Source organism: Stomoxys calcitrans, chromosome 1 (assembly GCF_963082655.1).
Source record: "Stomoxys calcitrans chromosome 1, idStoCalc2.1, whole genome shotgun sequence".
Lineage (NCBI taxonomy): Eukaryota > Metazoa > Arthropoda > Insecta > Diptera > Muscidae > Stomoxys > Stomoxys calcitrans.
Window position 1 is genome coordinate 190021075 of NC_081552.1, and position 20439 is coordinate 190041513.

At 40.8% G+C, this 20439-nt stretch overlaps 1 protein-coding gene and 2 non-coding genes across 3 annotated transcripts in view; 2 read left to right on the plus strand and 1 right to left on the minus strand.

The window, feature by feature from the left end:
- LOC106083974 (serine-rich adhesin for platelets) overlaps positions 1-20439 on the minus strand; it is a 307710-nt gene that overhangs the window by 46507 nt on the left and 240764 nt on the right. The gene's annotated exons all lie outside the window — the stretch shown is intronic.
- Positions 6582-6654, plus strand: Trnar-acg (transfer RNA arginine (anticodon ACG)). The gene has a single exon. It is a non-coding gene; the product is annotated as a tRNA-Arg (tRNA).
- Trnar-acg (transfer RNA arginine (anticodon ACG)) lies at positions 12461-12533 on the plus strand. Its single transcript has one exon. It is a non-coding gene; the product is annotated as a tRNA-Arg (tRNA).

Below are 20439 nucleotides of genomic sequence, written 5' to 3' on the forward strand. Positions count from 1 at the left end.
ACCCACAGATTTCAGTATCCCTGGAATGTGTAGGAAAGTTCCTAGTATCGCAAGCTCGTCCGCTTTAAAAATACCAGGGATATCTCTGCGGCCCGGCACCCAGAACAGGTGAATTTTGAACTGTTCAGAAACACGTTCTCCAGGATTTAATGACTGCCTGGCTGTCTGAGAAGATATTTGTGCCGGCTGTGATGCACAAACAAGCCATCCTTTGGTTCCGGTTAAGTATTGAGCAGTAGGTGGACTTTTGAAACGCCGTCCACCAGACCACACCACCATATAGCATTATAGATCTGACAACTGCAGTATATACCCAATGCATGACACGCTGCCTAAACCCCCAACATTTGCCAACGGCTCTCTGGCAGGTGTATAGGGCAAGAGTGGCCTTTCTCGTCCTTTTCAAAATGTTGGGTTTGAAGTTCAATTTCCTGTCAAGCAAAACACCCAGGTATTGGGTTGCCCAAAAAGTAATTGCGGATTTTTTAAAAGAAAGTAAATGCATTTTTAATAAAGCTTAGAATGAACTTTAATCAAATATACTTTTTTTACACTTTTTTTCTAAACAGCTGATTACTGACAGAAGAAAGAATGCAATTACAGAGTCACACGCTGTGAAAAAATTTGTCAACGCCGACTATATGAAAAATCCGCAATTACTTTTTGGGCAACCCAATATTATGCGCTTTCTGTAAATGGAACATTCTCTCCACCCAAGGAGACAGGTTCTACCGAAGGCAACTTGTATCTCCTGCTGAAAAGAACTATTTGTGTCTTGCACGGATTTATACCTAGACCACTTTCGGTAGCCCCTGGCAGAACCATCAGAAAAATTTTCAACGGTGGTTATCCCTCTCCTAATGCCGGCGACATTTGTGAGGTTCTTTGCCATGTAAAAACTTCTCCCCAAAGAGGTGTCGCTCAGCGGCACGCCGTTCGGACTCGGCTATAAAAAGTAGTTCCCCTATCATTGACTTGAGAGAAGTTTGCCCCAGTTCCTTAATGGAATGTTCATGGACAGATTTGCATTTGTACTTTCGGTAGCCCACTTTGCTGTTGCACGTAGAACTTTCTGAAGTATATCTCTTAGAGTGCTGGGAAACTTTCCCCTAACCGCAATTGGGACGTCATCAGCATACGCGACCACTTTTACACGTTTTTGTTCCAGAGACAATAATATATTGTTAATGGCTATATTCCAAAGTAGAGGAGACAGTACACCTCCTTGAGGTGTTCCTCTGCTGACCCATCTTTTTAAATCCACAGATGCCAAGCCTGCCGTAATGCATCTTTTACATGGATGCATGGTTACGGTGCTACTACTCGCAAGTAGCAATCCGCTCATCCTAAGTTTAGACGCCAACGCAACCTCCCCTATGTGGTTCTCGAAAATAACCCGGCACTCGCTTGGTCATGAGAATCGTCATCATGGACAGTTGCTCGGCGAATGGTTGGCTTTGAATGACGTCGGTGTTTTGAATATGCCGAGCGAGAAGTATTCCTTTGATGGGCCGTCAGGCGTTAGTGACATTGACGATACGGCTGCAAATGGGGCAGCATTCACTGCTTACCAGTTTAGGTGGAGGGTTTGTGACGAATGGGGCTCAAGTGATCATAATCCGATTGAGATTATGGTCGCTTCCAGGGATTGACGAACTCGGGTAACGAAGGAACCATCCAGATGCTGGAAAGATCGAGACGTGAACTGGGACTTGTATGTGAAAAGTTTTAAGGAGACTGCATCAGCATTGTCTTTAGATGATTTTAGGGCACTGACCTTAGACGATCAAATTACTAAAGTAGACGGGTGGATGAGCGCGGTAAATGATGCGCTCCTTGGCAGATGTCGAAAGGCGAAACCAAGGAAGGTCAAGTGGTGCACCCGTGAGCTGGAAAGTATGCGGCGGTACATCAGGCGTCTGAGGAAGTGAATCCAAAGAGCCAGAAGTTCCAATGCTGAGGATCTTGTCTCACACCAAACGACTACCTTAGCATTTTGGGGACGAACAAGCAACTGTTGATTAGGAGCAAGGAATATCACTTAAGGAGATTTGTACAGGACAACAGAGATGATCCATGGGGCAAGTTACACCGCGTGTGCTAGCGCGGTGGGCAACAGGGTTCCAGTCAGGGTGACCTGGGCGGTTTTAGAGTGGGAGACAATGTGTTGACTTCTTGAAACGAGTGTGGTAGGGTGTTAATGGCATCGTTCTTTCCCGATGCGGATGAGCACGAAAAGGCTCCTAGTGTGGAGATGATCGTGCCTCCTCCAAGTCTGGAAAGGGTCGAGATAGTGGACAGTGTCTGCCGGCTTAGAAGCGGGAGGTCACCTGGAATTGACGGTATGACTGGACAAATGTGTAAAATCATTTGGAAGGCTACACTTGAAGCATCTGGAAGACTATACCTGTGCTCCATATATACGAAACGTCATGATGGATCCCCTGCTAGGACGTCTCGCTGAGTTCTTCAAATTCAGTGCATATGCGGATGACCTGCTCATCCTGGTTGAGCGAGATTCCAGACTTGTTTTGGAAACTCGCGGTGAGCTTGCCATGGGCAATTGTGCGCGAATGGAGCGATCGTGTTGGTGGTGACGTCGCGGAGGACAAAACCGTGACAATATTGCTCCAGGGCATCTTGTCGCGGAATCGTCCACCTACGATTCGATCTGGTGGAGCTAGCATCAGGAATGTAGCGCTGGGAAAATATCTGAGACTGACTGTTTCGGAGAGAATGGGTTTCCTGGTCCATTTGGATCGGGTGAAGGAAAAGATGACAGGAGTAGCTGGTATGGTTAAGCGTGTTCTGAGAAGCGATTGGGGTCTTAGTCGTCACGCTGTTCGGTCCATATATGGTGGTCTATGGTCTGTATGGCACGGAATTGCTGCGACAGTCTTAGGACGAAAGAAGATCCTCTCTTGTCAGAGGGTGACAATGCTGGCTTGCTTGTCTGTGTGCAGGACTGTTAAGACAGATGCAATACAGGTATTGCTTGGCGCTCCCGCTTATTTTACTTGTGAGTTACATGGCCGTTCTGTATAGTGTGAAAAAGGGAATTCCATTAGTGCGTAAGGATTGGCTCACCGCTTGTGAGCTTGCAGATGGTGATGTTAGGCGGCTCAAGGCACTCCTTTTGGAGCGTCTTGATGATAGGTGGAAAACAGCGACAATGGTCGGGTGACTTACGCGACGTTCGTACGAGACCACCCGGACTTTGGTTTCGGCCTAAGTCTGGGCTTCATACTGACGGGACATGGTGCCTTTAATGCATTTTTGCATCAGAGGAATTTGTCCGCGACTGACCTGTGCGACTGTGGGAGACCTGAGGACTGAAGGCATATACTGACGGAATGCCCGTACTTTGCAGACATTAGAGATTAAGGCGCGATGGGGATTAGCGAGGCGGTGTGGGATTTCAGCAGGGCCTTTTCCCGGGAAGTATTTCTTAGGAGACCGACAAGACTTAGTGGAGGCATGAATATACGCTAGTTATCCATAACGAGGTGTTGCTGCACTGGCGCGACCGAGTGATTTGGTGCTGCGCATGACGTGGCCTGGCACCTGCCTTGCCCATGTTGATGCTGCGGCGTTTGCCCATCGTTTGTTCCCGTAGCTTTTGTGGTTGTGTTCGGTCATCCGTGAGGGTGGCCGCGTTGATTGTGAGTCCCATGTTGAAGCGGATATGTGTGGCGTAACTTGTGAGGGCTACCGTGTCCTGTTTGTGTTTGTGTATATCGTCCTGATGTATGTTGTTTTGGTGCATACTTTTGTATGGTGGCTTAAGGTCGGCTTAAGGCGATTCCTTTCTTCCAGGTGACCAGTCCGGATCTGTTTGGGGTTCAACTGATAGCAGTCATTTAAGGCTACAAACTCTGACCGGAGACTTTAATCAAGTACCACGGGTGTCAGGAGCCCCTGGAACTTCGATTCTAGTCTGGCAATGGTGAGGCCCCAGTGGGGAGCAACGTGGTAATTGTGGTTTGCACCCAAATCGCGTTTAGAGCATAAGCTCGGCGTGGAGATGCATTTTCAACCGGGTGCCGTGACCCATAGATGGGAAGGACTTTTAGGTAGTGCTCCGCCCCCAACCAAGGAGATGAAAATGTCCAAATACGTGGGATCAAATTGGTACTCATGTGTAGATTACCACATGTGGGGGCGTCGGTAGACGCATTGTATTCACCCTTGGGCCTCGCAGGTTTGGGCGGTGATGGCAGGCATCTGCGTTAAACACGACATTCGTGTGCGTCCGCTGCTTTCCGCATCATCTGTGTCTCTACGATCTATTCTAAATTGTAATCAATCGCAGAGATTCTTAAAGCAATGAATGCATATACTTGTATTTGCATAAAGTTTAGGGTGTACAGTTCAAGATCTGAAAACCCTTTCTTTGGTCCAATGGATTATCATTTCCTTTCTTAAATACCAAATATAGTATAGAGTATCATATAGTCGACTTTAGCCTACTTAGACATTATTAACTCTTTCATGCTTTTTTTTCATTTTTCAAAAAATCGTAAATTTTATACCATTGTCCAATTGTTGTCTAATGAAAATTTTAGATATTGTTTTTAAACAGGCGCCATTTGTTTGTGTTTGAATGCGGTTTGAGGTCCACTTGCGCTTTTTCGATGCATTTGAAACTTACGCTGCCATGATGACAATTTTTACTAAAATTTACGATACTCATTAAAGTTTTATTTGGGTTTTTTATGCGGTGAGGACTTTTTATTAAAAAAGTAGATGTTTATGCTTTTTAAGTGGCTTGCGCCACCAATGACTTTCAAATACAGTCTGGGGACATTGTTGCAACTGTGTAATTGATGATGATGATGCTGATGGCTGGTCTCCTAGAGCAATGGATAACTCTTATTGCGTCCACAATTGCATTAAACATCTGTTCGAAACCATTTACTCATGAATGGTGTCTGTCATTAAAACAGAATATGTGATGGAACCTCGATGCAATATGCTTGTAGTATGATGATCAGGCTGAAAGTGGCTGCTGCCCTCCGGCATAGTCTAGACAACAAGATTTTGTATAATGTCATCAATCATAGCTATGAAAATTCTATTGTCATTCTTACGTTGTATCTTTTAAGAACATGCAATAAAGCTTCCCCAGTAAAGCAAGGGATTCTGAACACGTAGGTTAGGTAAGAGTGGCAGTCCTTTACAGACTCGATTAGAAAATTTTAGGTCCATTGTGATACCACAGTAGCGACAGACCAAGGCTTCTAGCGGAAATCGAACCCAAGACCCACTGGTAATCCAAACACGATACCAACTCGGCTGCCGGGGCGAGTTGGTAGCGAACACGTAAAAAGGCATAAAGTTCTGCCGAGCCGAACTTTGTATACCCTCGGGGTATATGTTATATGTCGGCAGCCTTATGCCAAATTTCAGTAAAATCGGGTAATAAATGAGCCTTTTAAGGGCTCAAAACCTTAGATCGGTCCATATGGCAGCTATGTCGCAATATAGGCCGATGGGGGTCCATATTGAACACGGATGTTGAAGGGTCTAATACATAGTGCAAAATTTCATCGAAATCGGGTAACGAACGCTGCTTTTGTGGTCCAAAGACTAAATTCGGGAGATTGGTCTTTATGGGAGCTAGGTCGAAATATAGACCAATCTGATCCATAAAGGGAACGGATTTCAGAAAGCTTGACATAGGTACATGTGCCAAATTTCAGCGAAATCTGGTAGTAAATACGTATTTTATGGGCTGAAGACCTTAGAGCTATATCCAAATATAGACCAATCTGAACCATATAGGAAACAGATTTCAGAAAGCCTAACGTAGGTCCTTGTGTTTATGGGCCCAAGACCCAAAATCGGGAGATCAGTTTACTGCTATATCTAAATGTAGCCCGATTTTAACCATACTCAGTACAAATGTCGAGGAGCCTACCGCCAAACGTTGTGCCAAATTTCAGCGAAATCTGATCATAAATGTAGCTTTAATGGGGCTAAAACCTTAAATCGGAAGATCGGTCTATATCAAGATATAGTCCGATATAGTCCATATTCGAACTTAACCTGCCTTTAAACCGAACCTGCCAGCTGGTAGTTCATGCTACACGAATGGATCAAAGCTAGAGGACAGGGCAGATCTGGGTGTTTTTATTAACGACCCAGGGACTAAGTTCTGCTTCCGGCTGGTTGACCAAAACGCCGTTCTTTAGTCTGTCGAAATCACGATAAAGCTAGAACGCGTAAAGCTAGCCGCTTGTATTTTTGCACAGATGTAAGTCGTTGGGGATTACAAATGCGCCATATTGGTTCAGAATTGGGTATAGCTGCCATATAAACCTATGAGTCCCTGGATGTCGCAATTTTTTTCCGATTTGGCTGATTAGCCAACAACTGTGCTAAGTACGGTCCAATTGGGTTAAGAATATGATATAGCTCCCATATAAATCGATCTCCCGATTTGACTTCTGAGCTCTTACAAGCCTCAATTTGTGCCCCATTTGTTATCAGTTATAATTTATCACATTATCAGTGGATAATATTAGAATATTATACAATTATAAGACAAAATGTCATTCGTGAAACCCCTTCCCCAGCACGGTCCTGTGGCGCAATGGATAACGCGTCTGACTACGGATCAGAAGATTCCAGGTTCGACTCCTGGCAGGATCGAATCCAGTTTTTGTCTTATTTTTATAAAAGATACCTATCAAATTAAATATATATTTTTTTTAATCAAATCATGAACCGAGAACTCGTTTCTAGATCACTTCAATACATTTTCCATAGCTTCTTAATTTAATTAAGAAATAATTGTATGTTGTTTAACATAAAAATTTAAAAGCCATAAACTATGTAGACTGATTGCTATCGTCTGTAAAATGTTCAACGCCACCACAGACAACTTCCAGTCACATTCACTCTAGCTGTCAGTATCATGCACGCATTTTAATTGTTGTCGTTACACTTTGTCTAAATGGTGGCGCATGTGTGTTGGGGAAGGCAATAACAACAAACCACTTTAGAATATCAATTAAATAGTTTTATTTAGTAGCGAGCCTCCCCTAGCACCCAGCCCCAGCGTGACAAGCGATGGTGAAAATTGAGACTGCTACCAGCCACCACCAGCCATTGTTCAGATCAGATTAGTGGTGAGATATCAAAACGCCGTTGGTGGTTTGTTCACGCGTCTCATGTCAATAGATCAATTGATTACACTTGTGCATATCAATGGACAATAGAGTGGGTCACAGACATGAAATAGGTTAGTGGTAATGCGTGTGGAATGAAAGATCAATGACGGTAATCTTATTCGATTGTGGTTTTATTTTGAAGAACCATTTCCCTTTGTTGTTTACATTTCACAAAGTTAGTTTTAGTACCATTTTTTTAGGAAAGGGTGGTTAAGGTACCCTTTCACTTTAAAAACAAATTGTTGTTTTACTGTTTCTCTTTGGAAAGGGTAATTCTAGAAAGGTAAGTTTTAGTACCATTTACCTTAAGAAAGGGTATTTTTGCTGGCCTTTTTAGGAAAGAGTAATTTTAGCACTCTTTCCCTCAGGAACGGTTAGTTTTAATACTCTTTATCTTAGGAAAGCGTAGTCTTAGTGCACTTTGGAAAGGATAGTTTAACTACTAATTAGTTGAGGAAAGTGTTGTTTAAGTACCGCTTCCCTCCTGAAAGGGAAGTTTTAGTACCCCTTTTCTTTGGAAATGCTAGTTTTTCCCTAAGGAAAGTGAATTTGTAGTACCTTTCCCCTAGGAAAGGGTAGTTCAAGTACTCTTTCCCTTAGGAAGAAGGAATTCTAGTGCCCTCTCCTTAGGAAAGGGCAGCTCTTCACCCTTTGCCTTAAGGAAGGGTAGTGTTAGAACTATTTTCCTTAAGAAAAGTTAGTTCCAGTACCCTTCTCTTAAGAAAGGGTAGAACTAGTAACCTTTTCCTTAATAGGAATAATAATAGGATAGTACTAGTACCTATTCTCTTAAGAAGTGCCTTTTTCCTCAAAACAGGGCAGTTCTAGTACACTTTCTCTTAAGATCGGATAAGGTTAGTTTTAGTAAGTTTTCCCTTAGGAGAGGGTTGTCCTTGTACCCTTTCCCTTAGGAAAGGGTAGTTCTAGTACACTTTACCTAAGAAAAGGGTAGTTATAACACCCTTTACCCAAGGAAAGGGTATCCCTAGGTCCCCTTTTCTTTAGGTAATTGTTCTAGTACAATTTCCCTTAGGAAATGGTAGTTTGAGTAACCTTTCTCTTAAAAAATGGTGGTTTTACAATAATAGCAGTTTTTTAGGAAAAAGTAATTTTAGTATGCTTTTCCTAAGAAAAAGTAATTTTAGTATCCTTTTCCTTAGGAAAAAGCAAATTTAAAATCACATTTCCCTAGGGAAACGTAGTTTTAGAACCCATTCCATAAGAAAGGATATTTGGAATATTTCTTACCTTCAGTAAGGGTAGTTTTATTTCTCTTTCCATAAGAAAGGATACTTGAAGTATCCCTTAGGAAATGGTATTTTAAGTACCCTTTCCCTAAGAAAAGAGTTGTTTTAGTACCCTTTTCCTCTGGAAAGGGTAGATTTAGTACCCATTCCTTTAGCAAAGGGTAGTTTTAATACCATTCCTTTAGCAAAGGGTAGTTTTAATACCATTCCTTTAGCAAAGGGTAGTTTTAATACCCATTCCTTTAGAAAAGGTTAGTTTTAGTACCCTTTACCTAGTTCTAGTACCATTTCCCTAAGGAGTGGATAGTTTTAGTACCATTTATCTTAGGAGAGGGTATTTTTACTTACAGCGTTGTTAGGAAAAAGTAATTTTAGTATCCTTGCCCTAAGAACAAAGTAATTTTAGTATCCTTTTCCTTAGAAAAGAGTAAATTAGGAATCATTTTTTTAGGGAAAGAGTAAATTAAGTAGCCTTTCCCATTAGAAAAAACTTCCCTTTTGTAGGAAACGAAGTTAGTACCCTTTCCCCTAAGAAAGGGTAGTTTTAGTAATCCTTCTCTTATAAAAGGATAGTTTTAGTGCCCTTTCTATTAGGAAAGGATATTTCAAGTATCCCTTTCCTAAGTTGAGGGTAGTTTTTTTTCGCTTTCACTTAGGAAAGCGTAGTTTTAGTACCCTTTCCCCTAGGAAAGCGTAGTTTTAGTACCATTTCCCTTAGGAAACGCTAGTTTTTTTCCCGTTTTCTTTAGTCGTTTTAGTACCACTTCCTTTCGGATTGGGTGGTTTTAGTACTCCTTCCTTTAAGAAAGGGTAGTTTTAGTACCCCTTCCCTTAAGAATGGATAGTTTTAATACCATTTATCCCATGGAAAGGTATTTTTACTAGCAGTTTTCTTAGGAAAAAGTTATTAAGGTATCCTTAGGAAAAAGTAAATTGATTTCCATTTCCATAAGGAGAGAGTATATTAAGTTTTCTTTCCCGTTGACAACGCAGGTAGTACCCTTTTCCTTAAGAAAGGCTATATATTTCCCTTTCCCTTAGGAAAGGGTAGTTTTAGTACCCCTTCCTTTAGGAAAGGGTAGGTTTAGAACTCCTTCCTTTAGGAAAGGGTAGTTTTAGTACCCCTTCAGTTAGGAAAGGGTAAGCTTTAGTACGCCTTGCTTTAGGAAAGGATAGTTTAAGTACCCCTTCCTTAAAGAAAGGGTATTTTCAGTACGCCTTTATTTAGGAAGGGGTATTTTTAGTTCCCCTTCCTTTAGGAAAGGGTAGTTTTAGTACACCTTCCTTTATAAAAGGGTAGTTTTAGTAATCCGTAGAAAAGGGTAGTTTTAGTAATCCGTAGGAAAGGGTATTGTTAGTTTACTTTTCCTTGGAAAGGTTAGATGTAGTACCACTTCCTTTAGGAAAGGGTAGTTTTGAGTACCCCTTCCTTTAGGAATGGGTGGTTTTCGCACCTCTTGCTTTAGGAAAGGATAGTTTTAGTACCCCTTCATTTGGGAAAGGGTAGTTTTAGTACCCCTTCCTTAAAGAAAGGGTATTTTCAGTACGCCTTTATTTAGGAAGGGGTATTTTTAGTTCCCCTTCCTTTAGGAAAGGGTAGTTTTAGTACCCCTTCATTTGGAAAAGGGTAGTTTTAGTACCCCTTCTTTAAGGAAAGGGTAGTTTTAGTACACCTTCCTTTATAAAAGGGTAGTTTTAGTAATCCGTAGAAAAGGGTAGTTTTAGTAATCCGTAGGAAAGGGTATTGTTAGTTTACTTTTCCTTGGAAAGGTTAGATGTAGTACCACTTCCTTTAGGAAAGGGTAGTTTTGAGTACCCCTTCCTTTAGGAATGGGTGGTTTTAGCACCTCTTGCTTTAGGAAAGGATAGTTTTAGTACCTCTTCATTTGGGAAAGGGTAGTTTTAGTACCCCTTCCTTAAAGAAAGGGTAGTTTCAGTACGCCTTCCTTTAGGAAAAGGTAGCTTTAGTTCCCCTTTCTTTAGAAAAGGAAATTTTAGTACCCCTTCATTTGGGAAAGGGTAGTTTTTGTACCTCTTCCTTTAGGAAAGGGTAACCCTTCCTTTGGGAAATTGTAGTTTTAGTAACCCTTCCGTTATGAAAGGGTAGTTTTAGTAATACTTCCTTTAGAAAAGGATAGCTTTGGTACCCCTTTCCTTAGGAAAGGGTAGTTTTAGTAACCCTTCCTTTGGTAAAGGGTGCTAAAACTACCCTTTCCCAAAAACTAAGAAAGTACAGTTTTAGTACACTTTCGCTTAGGGAGGTGTCGCACTGCGGCACGACGTTCGGACTCAACTATAAAAGAATGGCCCCTATCATTGAGCTCAAACTTGGATTGGACAGCACTCATTGATATGTGAGAAGTTTGCCCCTGTTCCTTAATGAAATGTTCATGGGCAAATTTGCAATTGCAATCTTAAGGAAAAACCATATTGGATGATAATGATAATATGGGACTCTAATAAAAGGAATTAGGGACTAGATTACGAATATGGTCCGAAAGGAGTAATAAGCTATAGGATTTGTTGATATCTATAGGATTTATATATGGGATTTGCTGATATCGTAAATGGACGGACTCTCCCCTTTACTCCACACAAAAATTAAAGTGGACCTATCGGGATAATATGGAACTCAAATGAAAGGTATTTGGGTGTAGAGTACTAATTTCATAATAAATATTGAGTTCTGTTACCTAGGGGTGCACCGGCCCAAAAACCCTCAAGTAGGCATATTGGAAGGCATATCTGAAAGGGGCAACAGGCTATATAATTTGTAGATATCGGTGCGGGCCGGGTTCAGCTAGTTAATAGTATATAGCAAATGCCTTAATTGTTTTTTAGAAGTTGGAAAATTGTGTAGGCATTCATTCGAAACGTTACCATTTTTTTTTAATATCAGCAGACTAATTTCTTTGGGTGTAATTTAAGTATATTAAAGGTACTATTACTTAAACTATAGTTTTAGTTCCCTTTACAATTGGAAAAGTAATTTTTGTACACTGTTTTCTTTGGGTGGTAATTTTAGTATAATTTCCCTTGCTAAAAAACGTATAGTGCATATGGGTCATGAAGACTAGTTACCCAATCGTATAAACATCTGCATATGGGTCCATTAATTTCTTAGCATTCAACATGCTCCACTTGGCTTGGGTATATTTTTTATGGATTATCAATTACAAAAATCTGCAGAGATCTCGACCACCAATGAGTTTTAATTTATGTCTTAAAAAGAAAAAGAAGACACATGGTCTTGTATATTGAGACTAAATGTAAGAAAAAGCAAGTAAAAGCGTGCTAAGTTCGGCCGGGCCGAATCTTGGGAACCCACCACCATGGAGTTTGCTAAAAATTTATACAAACTGAATTTAATTGAAGGGCATTATTTTATTCTACATACTAAACTTCTGTCATACCCGACAATACTTTTCATTTGATACCCATATTGCCTAGGTTGGTTCACTTTCCTCCAAGGTGAGTTTTTGGCCCCTCGGGGGGCCCAGGGGTTTTTGTCCCAAAAACGGACTTCTGATTCATGTTTTTGGGGTCAACCCACATTTACACACCAAATTTCAGCGAAATCGAAGGTGCGCCCTGTAAAGTGCGTTGTTGTCGCCATATGGAAAATTTCTTAGAAATGGTGTTCCCCTATCCAAATAGCGATTAATATTGTAACTCACACCGCCTTTCCTTATAAAGTCCATCAAAAAGCATTTTATAATTCGTTCCTCAAAACAAATTCCAAGAGATATTATATTCTATAACGTTTGAGTTTCAATTTGTTTCACATAAAAAGCTTTCAACCAAATGAACATTTCATCATAACATTTCCAGTTAACAGTTTACAGTGGCAGCAGTAGTGGTAAACATGTTATTAACAGTTGTTCTCAGTTATGGTTCTCTCCAAATATAGAAAATGTCACATGGCCACACACTCAAACACTTACAACGGAATATGTCGTTTTGCCAAAGAACAAGAGGGTGGAAATATTATGTGTATGGCTGTGGGTGAGACTTAAACGAGGCGCTTGCCACCCAAACGGTCCTGTGGCGCAATGGATAACGCGTCTGACTACGGATCAGAAGATTCCAGGTTCGACTCCTGGCAGGATCGCAAATAGCTTAAGAGTAAACCCGGTTTTTTGTTATCTCATATAATTTTTTTTAATAAAAAATTTTATTATGATAAAAATTGTCGAAAAAATAAAAATTTTTCTCTTATTAACGGCGCATAAGTAGAAAAATATACATAGTTGTCTCGAATAAAGAGGGAGATAAGCCAATTCGGTTTTCAAGACGCAAGTTTAAAAATTTGAAAGGTTTATCTAACAAAAGTCTAGGCATCGCAGGTAACAAGGAGTTATGAAAGGCCTATAGAGAGCTGAGAGCGTTTAACACTAGAAAGACCAAGCAGGTCAAAATGCCCGGTTGAAGCTATTTTGAATTAATTTTGTTTTTAAATAATATAACTTACTTTTTTATGGATTTAGTAGGTTTTAAAACAACAATTTTAAATTTTAAAAGTTTTCCACGAAAACATCATATCAGTCATTTAGTGAATAAAGCAAAAAATTTATAAACAAACTTGGTCTTTCTAGTGTTGAGAGGTTAAGACAGAGGTTTAAGCTGGAGTTACGTACCACGCGGAGCACTTATGCGGGCTTAAGCAATCAGAAGCGCCCTCTCGCGTTCTTTGGGTTGAGTTACATACCATGCGTCTTTCCAAAGTTAATTTCAATGGAAATTGGCAATGATGTTAAGACAGAGGTTTAAACTGGAGTTACGTGCACAAGCACGAGTTATGCGGGCTTAAGCAATCAGAAGCGCCCTCTTGCGTTCTTTGGGTTGAGTTACATACCATGCGTCTTTCCAAAATTAATTTCAATGGAAATGGGCAATGATGTGGTTTAATATGATTTTAATAAAAGTATTTCTCTAATTTACGAACTGAAAAACAATTTTGAACAGTAAGCATATTCAAATCATATATTTTGCGCTCTGAAACGCGTTCAAAGTTGAGAGTTGGTTAACTTAATCTACCAGGTGCGTGCGTGCGCACCTGCGCGCTATAGCCGAGCTGCAGATTGACTACTTAATGTGTACTTGTACCCACCTTGACGGAGTAGTGGCCAAAGGGACGAATAAAGTTTGGTCATTTAAAAACATTTACAAATTGATCAAGGAAGACTAGCGGTCTGGATGTGGAATCCACTCTGCAGAACTAAACATCGACATCTCTCTTTGTAAATGCCAAAACAGAATGAACGCGTTGAGCGTTGCGTTGCAAAAATGCCACCCTGCATACCAATTCCACAAAAGCAGCGCGTAAAAGTTAAAAAATGTTCAACTTTGACGCTTAAAACCGAGCGTCATTCGGTGTTTCCACACTTGAAGTAGTGTTTTTGGTCGTCAAAAGGTCTGTTCGCGTACTTTTCCAGTAAAAATTTGCAGGAGAGTAAGAGCTATTCTACTTTCTTTAAAAAATTTGCAAGCAAAAGTACGCGAACGACTTCCAGTGAAAATTTGCAGAAAAGCAGGTGATCTTTTTTTTGGTTGGTTTCTTATTTGCTTGCTTGGGAAATTTTTTTTTAAATAAAAAATGCTGGCGATACTTGTGAGGTGTTTTCCTTAGACAAGGTTAGAAGGGGAGCCATTCGCCGTATCCGTGATCTCCGTGCCGCTGGATAGCCATCACAAATAACCGTGCACGAAGCTACGAATGTCATCCGCGACGCCAAGTCGAGCAATGTGCTGGTCCCAGACGGAACCTCTACACTGATCCTGAAGAATCTGGATTTGCCTGGAGTTGAGTACCTAACAACTGTCCTCAGCCTGTCTGAACACTATTAAAGTATCCTATGTTTGGAAGATGGGTATTGTGATCTCGCTACTAAAACCTGCAAAGGACACGAACTTCGGGGTGTCGAACAGACCGATCTCCCTTCTCTCATCAGTAGCCAAGACGCATGAGGGATTACTCCTCCCGATCCTCTCGTTGGACAATTTCCATTCGCTAAGCATCAGCATGTATTTCGAAGGCTGCATAGGACTACAATTACTTTACTTTCCATCACCGTACACAAAAGTAGAAACAACGTTCTCAAGTCCCTTGCTGACAAATGCTTCTGGATATTGTGGCTTGACAAATCGCTACGACCACTGATGTGAGGCCAAGGAGGCTTTCCATTTGGTCATGTAGTGGCTACGGACAATTTGTGATCATTGAAGATATCTGTATTCTTTCATAATTGGCAGACTAATTTGCACTAATTTTTTCTAATCCCACTGTGCATTACCTTTTTAACTGCCGAGTTGATAATCGTACCGCGTAAAATCCGTCCACCGGAATTTATTCAATGTGGGTCAGTGAGATTCAGGAGGGCAAATATTGACCCTACATCCACGTTTTTTAATGCCCCCTCAATATCCAGGAAATCTGGTATTGCGTATTCATTAAGTTGGAGAGACGTCTTGACTCCTCGTACCACTTAATGGTGGGCCGTCTTCACCGACCTATCCATGCGGTATGGGTGTTGTGCCCCACTTAAGTTCTCCGGCGGCAGTCCTTCTTTCACTTTAATGGGTCTGTAAACCTTTGTCGTTCTGCTTTGGACAAAAACTCTATCCATGCCCTCGGTATTTAGGACAATGCCTGGTTTTCTCTGAAAATCTGTTTCAGTCTTGGCAGAGTAACTCAAAAAGACTTCTGCAGAAGCGTCGGGATAATACCTTCCTATGTAACGTCTTTCCAACTGAAAGAATACGATGGCAGACTTTCTGAATATTGAGGGGTATTTTACAACGTGAATGTAGAGTCGATAGTCGCCGCCCAGGATCGCAATGGGGATCCAACAGAGTAACTCCTTGTGGAGAGATTGTATGCTACGCGGAGATATTATCAACTCGGACTTAGAGATAGTGCGGTCATAAGTTGGGTAACAAAGGGAACGCCTCAAGGAGGGGTGTTTCAGACGGTTCTCTGGACCCTTGAGATAAACGAAGTCCTATTTGATCTTTGGAGGAATGGCGCGAAACTAATCGCATATGCCGCCGACGTCGTGCTGCTACGATCCGAGGCAAGTTTCAATGATCAACGAGATCTGGAAAGATCACTGAGGGTACTATTGAGATGAGCTATGAGAAATGTGTTGAGCGTTAACTCCGGCACCATCTCGGCTCTCGGTGTAAGTTTCATCCTCCCTCCTCAGAGAGCATGGCTTTCTAAGAACCTTAGATGCTATACTATTTAGATGAGCTATGAGAAATGTGTTGAGCGTAAACTCCGGCATGGAGGAGATGGCGCTCTTCGCTCCCACAGGGTTGAAAGTGCGAATCGCCTACAATATCCTCTTCTTGTTGACAATTTCACGGATGAGATCTTCCGTAAATGCGATATCTTGATCGCCTGGCTGTCTGGAAAGTGCGACGTCATCAATAGTTCTACCATCTCCTAGTTGCTCTCGGTGTAAGTTTTATCCTCCCTCCTTATAGAGCTTGGCTTCTAAGAACCTTAGACAACTCCTTGCACAACCTAGATGCTTCACTAGTATGCTCCAATTCTCAGCAGAATTTCGCCCAGGAACTCCTCTTCGTTCTTCTTTTTTGAACCTGCCCAACGCTCCACAATATTTGTCCCAGCCTTTTGTCATGTTCTCTCTTCACATTTGCAGTAGAGAGATCTTCGGATTATTGGATAGTGTTGTCAAGGACCACTGCCTGGTAAGATCTCGGCATACTTAATAATAGTCAGGTAGCGTTGAAAGCTTTTATGTAGGATAGGGTCTAAAGTGTTGAGCTGTTGTCTGGGGAGACTACAAAGGCATCAGTAGTAGGGGCGTGAATTAGGAAAAAAGAGGGAAAGGTTATTACCAGGAATACAATTTTGATTGCTGACACCTTTCCAGCAGGCAGTACATAGTACAACAAGATTGGAGGAGAGAATAGGGTCTTGTGTTTATAATGCGGGCAGAATCCTAAAAATTTGGAACATTATATGTGCCAAAGGTGAACTTTCAAAATTGCTTTACATAAAACATTACGCCGAAAATTTTAACTTAAAGAGAGCATAACGAAAATTATGTTTTTGACTCAAAATATTTGCGAAATGCGATTTTTACAATTGACTGCCTGAAGATAAATTATTAAGAATTGGCTATCAAGAGTTTTAGTCTCATAAATTCATACTAACACCAAATTGGTGTCACCCCAGCATATCAAATGTCAACTTCAAATATGCGTATCCGCATGCACCGGCTTTGAAACGACCTTTTGGTTGGCAATTTGTTACAAGTGGCCAATATACATACAGCGATAGCAATCCATTTAAATGAACTTAAACCAGTTTAGGCTGCTGCTGCATAAAAATGCGTTCAGTTTTTATTCAAATTTTGAAGGCAATTTTGCTAGTCGTGCGGGCAGCCTTTCACTTACACGAGAAACGCTTACTTATGCGTATGTCGCCAGTTGGCATGCGCAGCTCTAAATGTCACATGGAATTCTGAAAACTAAACTCCATAGAAGACCATTATCGCTTAATTGACTTTATAATTAATGGCACTGTGCGTGCGAAAAAAATTGGTTATGGTATTAAAAACGATAATCCGTTTTATTTGAAATGGCATAAAAAATTAAAATGTTTGTGTGTGAACAAAAATCAAACGTCTAACATTTTTAAGGAATGCACTAACTCATCTATGGCCATCTAATCTGTGATGATCTCCACCTTTATAGGAGTTATGAAGGTGGAGTACTTGTCCTCCTTTTCCATTATGGTAAGCCATCTACATCTGGGTGAAGAATCGAATTAGTCCATTCCTATATTTGAATGATGTATCGTATTAGTACATCCCCCTTGAGTCACCAGCTTATCCTTTTCTTGTATGGGGGACAGGGCTGCGGAGTTGATGTTTCGAGCCGGAGTCTGAGTTTGGTTCGGAGTTGAGCAAGATTGCTCGGGCCAATCTTCATAGCACTGATCGGGGATACATTTTCGCATCCCATTTTCCTTATTTCGAACTTTTCCGAATAACTTAAAATGTCTGCACCTCCTTAAAAATAAAGTCGTTTCTTTACTCCGTTTTTTCGGTAAAGTTACTGTTAAGGCAAAGATCCGTTAGTTGGGTATGACATTGGATGGGACTTTGAACACCAATGTTCTCTTATAAAAGACGTCATTTACCGAAAACAAAAAGTAGAGGGGGGCCGTGAATATTGAGGACATAAAAATTGGCCGACTGCAAATACTTCCTTCACAAATATGACCAATATTTGTCAGGTTACGTCTTTAGAAACAATTTTTGCTTACATAAAAGCTTTGAGTTTTCTATCATTCAAATATTCTTGCATTGTAAATAGCAAACAAAATCTTAATGCCCTCTTATAATTTAAACCATAACAAATTGTGCAATTCATGTAAATTAATTTTAAAAGTTACAAAAATCTTTTGACATGGAACTATGTCATGTTTTTGATATATTTTTATGAATAATTACTGTCATGTTTGGTTGATAGCCTTGTAAACTCTTTGGAAAAACTTGTCAAATAAATGCTCGATTGAAAAAGAACCAAACGTTTATGATAAATATTTCAATCCATATAACAAATGACTATTGTTGTACCATGGATGAATACATGTTCAATTTAGAGTTACTTGTATTGTATGCATGTTGACCTAAAGCCCCACCCCGGCCAGAAATCGAATAGACAACTCCAGAATGCAGATTGGGAATTTATGCACTAGGGCAGAATGGATAAGATTTTTTTCACTCTCTTGGAAGGCTTTGAAGTTTTTAGGTGTTCATATATTTGTTATAGTCGAGCTGAATAACCAATCGAATGTTACACATATAAGGCGGAATTATTTAAATGAATTTTGAAGAAAAGAAATTGTCAGTTTTCAGACAAATCGGGACACAGGTACCATATCACTGGTGGACGCGTTTTCATTATTGTAGAACTTGTCAAATTTAATTCTTGCCAAAATATTTGGACGTTATAGTCCCAAATTTGTGACCAAATGTCGTCCGTTGCGAATTGAGCCTTATTCCGAAGAAACAGCTTGCATGAGACATGAGAAATAGCTTCTGGAGACAACTCCAGAATGTAGATTGGGAATTTTGGCACTAGGGCGGAATGGATACGATTTTTTTCACTCTCTTGGAAGGTTTTGAAGTTATTAGGAGTTCATATATTTGATATAGTCGAGCTGAATAACCAATCGAATGTTACACACAAAAGCTCCCCTTTTGTTTATTTAAATGAGTTTTTAAGAAAAGAAATTGGCAGTTTTTGATACAAATCAGGACACAGGTACCACACCACTGGTGGACGCGCTTTTTATTGGTTAGATAATCACTTTTAATAATTTGGAGGATCATATTTATCCGTCTGAGCTCCCTACAGCTCACATTAGAGTATTTTTGAATTTGTCTATTGAAAAGGTTTCCACGCACACCAGATGTTCCAAAAGGTTTCTCTTCCTCGACGTTCTCAGAGCTTCTGCGAAAATCGTAATTTGCTACTTTAACTTGTTCAGCATGTTTTCCAATTAGACTCTGACCTGAAATGGTCAGTTTTTCATACAAAGGTCAGTTTTTCATACAATGGTCAGTTTTTCATACGGGTACCACACCACTGATGCACGCGTTTTTATTATTAGTTAGATAACCATTTTCAACACCATCGTGGACCATATTCATCCGTCTGACCGGCCTACAGCTCACATTAGAGTATTTATGAATTCGTCTATGTTCGCGCATTATTTGACATCAAATTGAGGAGGCATAAGCATTTTAAGTTATGAAAAACCTGAAAATTCCACTTACGAATGCTAGGGAGACTTATCCAATATTATTGAGTATTGTCCTATTCATGTTTTAGCTTCAATGAAAAGGTCCTCATTGTTTAAAGTTCAGTGAAAACGGCGTGCCGTTGAACGACATACGCACACCAAATGTTCCAAAAGTTTCCTCTTCCTCGACGTTCTCAGAACTTCGGCAAAAATCGTAATTTGCTACTTTAACTCAATCAGCATACTTTCCAATCAGACCCTGACCTGTCATGAAGGTTACGATGTTCCGGCCAACTGCAGAACTTGTCAAATTAAGATTCTGGACAAAATCTTAGGGCATCATAGTCGCCAATTTGTGACCACATGTCGTCGGTTGCAATTTGAGCCTTATCCCGAAGAAATGGCTAGCGAGATGTGAGACTCATACCCACAGATTGCAGATGATCTGCAATGTATAGGCTATTACCTATCTCCAATCCCATGGCAGCCGGTCGTTCGCACCGGATTCACCCGATGGATTCTTTCATTGGCAAGGGCTGCCGCCTTAGTGTACAACACACTGCTACGACAACAACAACATTACCTATCCCAGTGGCCTGGCGCATGGAACACGTTATCTCATTGAGAGATCTGCGACGGTCAAGGGAGGGTTTTTATTCCCAGTCTTAGTCCTATGGACATAGATCTAAGCCAGTAATCGGCATGTTATGCGCTCTAAATACAAAAAAAGTAACCTCGAAAAAGAAAATCTAAGTTAGGAATTCCGTGCTACTTACAAAATCCTTAATTGTTGTCTATGCCACCATCCCCTAAGTTGGTTCATGTCTGGTATAGTGTCCCCACCTAAGTGCCGGTATCTGTTAGATGCAAAAGCCGGGCGATGACAAAGGAAATGTTCAAACGTTTCATCATCTTCCCCGCATGCCCTAAACATGCTATCACTTGCCGCACCGATTTTACATAAGTGATTTCATGATACCAATAGCTATACTGACCTCCCCCATACTTCCTTTCAGTAATAGCCTCGCCTTCTCATGATTTGGATACCCCCATAGGACCCGACCATTTCGCTGTTCCACCGTGTTGCATGTGCATTCATCGCCCACGCCCTTAACTCGGAGTGCGTCGACCCAAAGCCTTTGGATCGGATTAAAATTGCGCCCTTATTGGGGTTCAAGAAGTCAAATCGTGCTATGGACCAATTATGGTCATAAATGTTGTATATGTTGGA